Source organism: Notamacropus eugenii, chromosome 3 (assembly GCF_028372415.1).
Source record: "Notamacropus eugenii isolate mMacEug1 chromosome 3, mMacEug1.pri_v2, whole genome shotgun sequence".
NCBI lineage: Eukaryota > Metazoa > Chordata > Mammalia > Diprotodontia > Macropodidae > Notamacropus > Notamacropus eugenii.
Genome location: NC_092874.1, coordinates 17,183,017 through 17,190,149, shown reverse-complemented (window position 1 = coordinate 17,190,149; position 7,133 = coordinate 17,183,017). Strand labels below are relative to the sequence as shown.

Here is a 7,133-nt window from a genome sequence, read left to right as displayed (position 1 = left end):
ACCCAAGTTGGCTGGTGGCTGATAGGAATAAATCTGAGGCATCTAAAGGAGTCTCTTGGCACCAACCAACAAGTGGGGAGCTGGTCAAGTTTTTGGCTCCAGGGGCCCCGTGAGGGAGCTTCCCTATCTTCCTTGGTTCCAGAGGTCATGTAAGATCTGATGTGTGTGCGACAGGCCCAGGAAGAGACATGGAAAGAAGTAGGGGTGGGGATGGGGAGAAAGCATCTCCAGGCCTGCTTTGTGCAGAAAAGGCACCACGTTTAACTAAAGGCAGACCTGGTATGAATTCCAGCTTTGCCCCATTACTGTCAGTGAAACTAACTTGAGCAAAGAACTCTCCCATAAGCTTCAGTGTTCTCCTACGTAAGATGAAAGATGGTCTCTGACATCCCTTGGAGCTCTAAATTGCATGATCCTGGCATTATTGAACTAGGAAGTATGGATCAATTGACATATGTGTGTATTTTAAATCTAGATCTGCGATTCCATCTGTATTGGTATGTAAATTCCCTCCGCTGATGCAGGTTACCTGTAACTTACAGCATTGCCTGGGGGACTGAGAAGCTAGGATCACACAGCCGGTACATGCTGGAGCCAGCCCTTGAATCCAGAGCTTCCTGACTCTGTGGCCAGCCTTTTGCCCATGATGTTGGATCACCCTTGAGTTAATATGTTACGATGGTAATGATGATGGGGGATAAGGACTGAACTTGGTACAGCTTATTTCCTTGTTGAAGAAGCTCCATTTACTGCTGTAGGCTGGTACTTCCTCTGCAATTTTTTGCACTGGTTGGATATTGCTATTAAAAAGATGAATCTTTGTTTCTGGGAGAAGTGGAAGTCATTAAAATGCTTTACAATTTTCTAAAGGCAATCCAGTCTACTCTCTTCTGCCTATTTAATTCCTCCTGACTCCTTGTCTACTTGTTGATGGACAGGCTCAAATTGCCTGTTGTAATCTGGGCAATGGTTATTTTTCATCCACTTAGTCTTTTCCATGTGGATTATTTAGTGAGCAGTTACCAACCTCTGCAAGTGTTCTAAGGCAACCAGCACAATGCCATCTACAAACAGAAACAGCTGAGGGATTATACTATCTATAGGGAATCCCTGTTCAGTTTGGATGCATTGCTGAATATCCAATACTTTGGTCTCCTTGTTTAATGCCCTGCCTGCTGTTTATCATCAGTGGGTTGTTGAACAAATTTATCTTTGTTGTATCTTTGTTTCAAGGAATGTCAAATAAGTTTGAGGTATGAATGATAGACATGTGGTTGGAAGAAACTTTGAAGTAACTCTTTTTGTTCCACTTAGTTAAATGAGTTTTCATTATAGTAGAGTTTTCATTACAGTAGAGGGTGGTAGTAGTAAAGATCACATAAGAAGAGAAAGGTTGTTATGTTCCTGAAGCTTTAGAGGTGTGACTTACCTTAGCCAACTGTATTCCCTGCATGTGTGCCTCACCACTGGGGTACTCTTAAGTTTGTGCCAACTCTTCCTACAAACAATGTATATATTTATGTGAGTGCATCTCAGGTTAATGAAGGGAATGTTTTTAGCTCCCATGCCATCTTAATAAATGCTTTTTCTTTGAGTTAATTATGTCTTCTGACTTTTGGGGGGAAGCACACCAGTAGGGGCTTATAAGGAATAGTTCTTAGGACAAGTTGGGCATCTCACCTACAACTTTCTCATCTCTAATAGGAGGGGTTGTTATGAGATGCTCACTAAGGTCTATTCCAGCACCAGTCCTTCATTCTGATCTTAATTCATGGCCACCGCCTTGTCTGTGGAACCTCACTGCTCATGGAACACCATGCAAGTCTAGCAATGACAGCCAACAGGAGCCAGCTTCAGAAATCAAGCATGCTACGGGAAGGGTCTGGAGCCCCCAAAGTCCTACCTGAATTAGACAGGTATGACTTCAGGATTCAAGAAGATCCCTGCCTGTTCCCCCTCCCCTACCCCATCCTCCAAATGCTTCCTTCATTAGAGTTTTAGCAAAGCTTTTGTTTTTGCATCATCTTAGACAGCCTTGCCTCCCTCCAACGGGCCTTTGCTTTGTAACAAAGAGTGAGGGTGAAGCAAGACTAAAAACAGGAAAACTATTTTGGCAACAATGTAGGCAACGTTCTGCCACCGTAGCCTCCCACATTTCTAGAGAAGGAAGGAAGTCAGCACTTCGTTTATTTCTTCTCCAGGGCTAATATTGGGTTTCACAATTATGCAACATTTAGTTGAAGTATTCCTGTTAGCCAGGTGGTATAGTGGTGCCATGGTGCTCAACCTGGAGTCAGGGGGACCTGACTTCAAATCCAGCCTCAGACATTTACTAGCTGTGTGACCCTGGGCAAGTTACTTTAGCTCTGTTTCCTCATTTGTAAAACGAGGATAATTACAGCACCTACCTCCCAGGGTTGTTGTGAGATAATAATTGTATAGTGCTTAGCATAGTACCTGGCACTTAGTAGGTGCTATATAAATGCTCCCATTAATTTTTCCAAGTTGTAATCATCTGGTAATTTGTTTTTGGTTCTTCTTTCTCCACTCTGCATCGGTTCATGTCTTCCCAAGCTTCTTTCGATCCTTCTTATTTGTCATTTCTTATGACAAGTAATCACAGACCGCAACGTGCTTAGTCAGTCCCCAGTTGATGGGCATCTGTTGGTTTCTCCTTTTAGTTTTTGGAAAATAGAAAACCCAGCTAGACATATTCTGCTTCGTGTGGCCCCTTCCTGTCTACCTTGGCGTCCCTTCGGGTCTGTGTCTGGCGGCCTCCCCTCACTTACTGAGGCTGGGGTCTGAAGTGTCTGTAATTATGCAATGCAGGGTTTATTTCCTGTTGGCCTCGTTCCATCTCCGCACTCCGTGCACTTGCATCGGCTGCCTCCCATTGCTGCAATTCTCAGATACGTGAATATATTTCTGTAACAATATATAACATAAAATAAATATAATATTGATACCTTTATATAATATATTGTATAATAAATAGATACAAAAATAACATAAGTAACACAACAATAGCAATATGTTATACCTGCCATGTACAACATATACACTGTATCGATGTGTGCATATTATGTACATATTATACAACGTATTTGCATATTATATAATGTACACGCATTTCTATCATATGTATGAAGTATATCTATTTTATACGTATATTATACATACACACATTCATCTTATCTGTGTATAGGTATCTGAATGCCGATCCCCCTATTAGATGTTGAGTTCCTCGAGAACAAAGACCACCCTTGTCTTTCTTTGTACACCCAGACCTTATGTGCCTGGAGCTTTGTAGGAGTTTAAGTTTGTTGACTGACTGATTGACTGAATTAATCTTGAATGCAGATAGCCCTGCCAGAAAGAAAGCGTTTATTTGAATTCATTTTGACCAAGATATAAAGGTCTGATTTCTACCCTCCAGATCTGGTTTTGATTGAAAGTGAAAGAGGGAAGGGAAAGGTATAAGCTTTTATTCAGTATCTATTATGTGTAGGCTCTGTGCTAAGTGCTTTACAAATATCTTGTTTGATCCACACAACAATCCTGGAAGGTAGGTGATAGAATTATTCCCTTTTTATAGTTGAGGAAACTGAGGCAGACTGAGGTTGTGACTTGCCAGGGTCACAGTATTAGGAAGTACCTGAGGCTGGATCTGACCTCAGGTCTTGCTGACTATAGACCTGGTACTCTATCCTCTGTGTTACCAGCTTCAGGTACTGATGCCAGTCCCTGGTAAAATAAAGCAACTGAGGTGCCACTTCACACTCACCAAATCAGCAAAGGGGAAAATGACAAATGCTGGAAGGGGTGAGAAAAAAGACTGCCCCCTCCCCCCTTTGTAAGGGTCCCTGAGATATTCAACGGGCCATCATGCTACCGGCTGAACTCCCTATCCTGGGGTGGTTTCCCACCATGCTCCACTGCCCGGGATTAGGTGCCCTAATTCCATTTAACCAACTAATGCCGATGGTTCACATCCATGTCCCTGGAGTATGTAGGAGAGCCCTAATTCAGGCCCTCCTCACCTCTTGCTTGAATTGCTATAATGGCTTCCTAATTAGTCTCCCTGACTGGAGCAATTTTCTTCATTCATGTTCCAGTTAAGTAGAAATTCCACTTAGGCCCTGATGAATGGCTGAAGTGGGTTCATCATCATACACAGTTTCTTTCTTATTCTAAAATACCCTTCGATGTGGCCCTGATTCATCAGTGCCTTTCCCCAGCTGCCTTTAAGATAGCTCAGCCTCTTTGTCCCATGCATCTCAAACTCAACGCGTCCAAACCAGAACTCACTGTCTTTCCACCCAACCTTCTCCTCTCCCAGCTTGACCCTCCTCCCAGTCATTGAGGCTCACAGCCTTGATCCCTCACTTTCACTTACGTCATGTATCCAGTCTGGGGTCAGATCTCGTCATTTCTTTATTCACCGCGTCTCTCCTCGAGGCTCCTCCCTCCCTCCACCCCTAGCCAACTGGGGCAGTTCTCACCACCTGTTACAATAACCTGATGGCTGGTCTTCCTGCACCGAGCCTCTCCCCACTGCAGTCTGTCCTCCACTCAGCTTTTGGAGTCATCTGCCTAAGGCTCATGTCTGACCATGTCACTCCCCTACTCCAGTGGCTCCTATCTCCTCCAGAATCAAACAGAAAACCCTCTGTTTGGCTGCATTTCTCTAACAATTAGTGATTTAGAATGTTTTTTCACAGGCTGTTGATAGCTTGAATTTCTCCTTTCAAAGCAATTCGCATCATTTGATCATCTGTCTATTGGGGAATGACTCTTATAAATGTGGATCATTTCCTTTTAAGTCAGAGACACTTGCTGCAAATATTTTTCCCAATTTCCCATTTTCCTTCTAGTTTTATCTGCATTAGATTTGTCTGTTCAAAAACAAAAAAAAAATTCATACAATCAAAATGGCCCATTTTTTCTTCCGAGATCCCAGATGGCAGAGGAGGCACTCTGCATTGGTGAAAGCAGCTTCTTACCTGAAAATTCCCCAGAGCAGTGAACCCATAGGTCTGATCGCAATCCTAGCTCTCTCCTTATTTGTCCATTACTCAGTGATGTGTTTGGGCATTCCTGACATCACTTGTCTCCAGCATAGAGACCTTCAGAGCGCCATATGCCCAGGGAGGCTCGGGGACTTAGTTATTCATTCTCTATGCAGACATCCTACAATAGACAGAGAACAGCTGCTGGGAAACCAGCCACCAGAGAAGGAAAAACAAACGGTATCACCTGTTGTAAAGCACTGTCCTGGAGGTCAGGTGAGAGGTGCTTTTTGTCTGGACTTATCATTGCAACTCCACTGAACGAGCATTGATTAAATGCCCTACTATGTGACAGCCAATGTGCCAAGTTCTTTACAAGTATCTTGTTTGATCCTCACAAAAATCCTTTGAGGCATGCTATTATTCCATTTTACAGCTGAGGAAAGTGAGGCAATCAGAGATTAAGTGACTTGCCCAGGGTCACACAGCCAGTATATGTTAGAAGAGAAACCTGAATCCAAGTCTTCCTGACTTAGAGGTAGAAGGTGGAAGGTGTTTTCACAATCTTGTCTCTATTTGACCAAAGTAAAATTAAGGTGCTTCTGTAGCATTCAAGATGAGGCACTAGGGAGCTAGAACAGGTCCTTTGATGTTATTACAAGTATTGCCCACCTCCTAACTGTACTACTTGCTGGGTAGGAGAGGAGGGTCCAACTGAAATCCTGGCTCATCCACAAATTAGCTGTGTGACCCTAGTCAAGTCGTTGTCCCTTTGTGAGCCTCAGATTTCTCCTCTGTAAAATGCAGGTAAAAACATTGCCAGCATGAGTGCTCTCTCTCTCCCTCTCTCCCTTCCTCCCTCTGTCTCTCTCTCCCCACTCTGTCTGTCTCTCCTCTCTCCCTCTCTCCCTCCTCCTTCTTCCCCCTCCTCTCTCTCTCTCCCTTCCTCCTTCCTTTCTCTCCCTCCCTTCCTTTCTCTCCCTCCCTCCCTCCCTTCCTTTCCCTCCCTCCCTCCCTCTCTCTCTCTCTCTCTCTTTCTCTCTCTCTCTCTCTCTCTCCTCCGTCCCCCTCCCTTTGTCTGTCTCTGTTCCTGGGAGGAAAACACTCTCTAAACCTTCACATCCCCTCCTCTCTTCATCTTGGGGACTTTTCACGGTTTTTTGCTGCCTCTCCCTTCTCTATGGTCTTGGTTGAGTCCCCTTGCATCCTCTGGACACCCCTTGTCTTTTTTTTGGCCAGTCCCGGGGTGGACATGCTGGGTTCCGGGTCTTATCAGCATTAATCCTCTCCTATGAGCAGAGTTGGAGCTGGGAATATTTGTATCTGGGGCCCAGCAGGAGCTGAAAGAGGTGTTCTATGGGATGGGGAAGGGGGTCCTCACCTCATACATACTCCATGAAGGTTCTTGGATTATTCTGACCCACACGGATCTCTTCCTTCTTTGAAGACCTGTAGCACCGATCGGGTGGACAAATATTTATCGCCTCCTCACAAGGTCTGGGTTTTTAAAAATTTCTTTGTTTTTAATCTACTTCAAGGACCCCGGGAAGGTCAGAGCAACTAAACTAAGGAAAGGGCAAAGATCTCCCAGTGCTGCAAAGTCTTTATCATGACTTTTGTTTATACAGGTGATGCCTGGCTCAGGGAAAGCCCTGGGCCAGGTAAGTTGATTCGACCCTGAGGGAGGCTGTTGGGGCATGATGACCTGACCCAGGCATACACCAGGGCAGGAACCAATTCAAGCTTCCTCGAGGAACGCTCTGCCAGGGACTCTTTTTGTTCCCCCCAAACCGGGGTCAAGTGCTGCTGCAGGGCCTTGACAGAGGAAGGTCCAGTGGCCACTTGTACCCTGTTTATGTTGTTTATCTGTGAGAAAAACTGTGTGTTTGAGCTGGGCACAGACTGGCTTGACTGGAGCATCTCAGAGTTTTCTCTTCCTTTCCTTGACATTCATCTTTGGCAGGCCGAGCCATTGCAATCAGATTCTCAAATCTATTTTACAAAAACAAACTGAAGATAAATACTTCTTAAGAAAACAATCTTTCATGACAGTTTCACTTCTGATTTCTGCAATTATGATTTGGCAAATTTTTCACCCTACAGCTGAAATGCAATTAAATAGTG

At 44.3% G+C, this 7,133-nt stretch overlaps 1 long non-coding RNA gene across 1 annotated transcript; it reads right to left on the bottom strand.

The window, feature by feature from the left end:
• Positions 1-2,170: 2,170 nt before the first annotated feature.
• LOC140532466 (uncharacterized) lies at positions 2,171-6,601 on the bottom strand. The gene is made up of 3 exons (XR_011976526.1): positions 6,391-6,601; positions 5,004-5,190; positions 2,171-2,925 (listed from the first exon to the last, which is right to left on the bottom strand). It is a non-coding gene; the product is annotated as an uncharacterized lncRNA (long non-coding RNA).
• Positions 6,602-7,133: the final 532 nt, after the last annotated feature.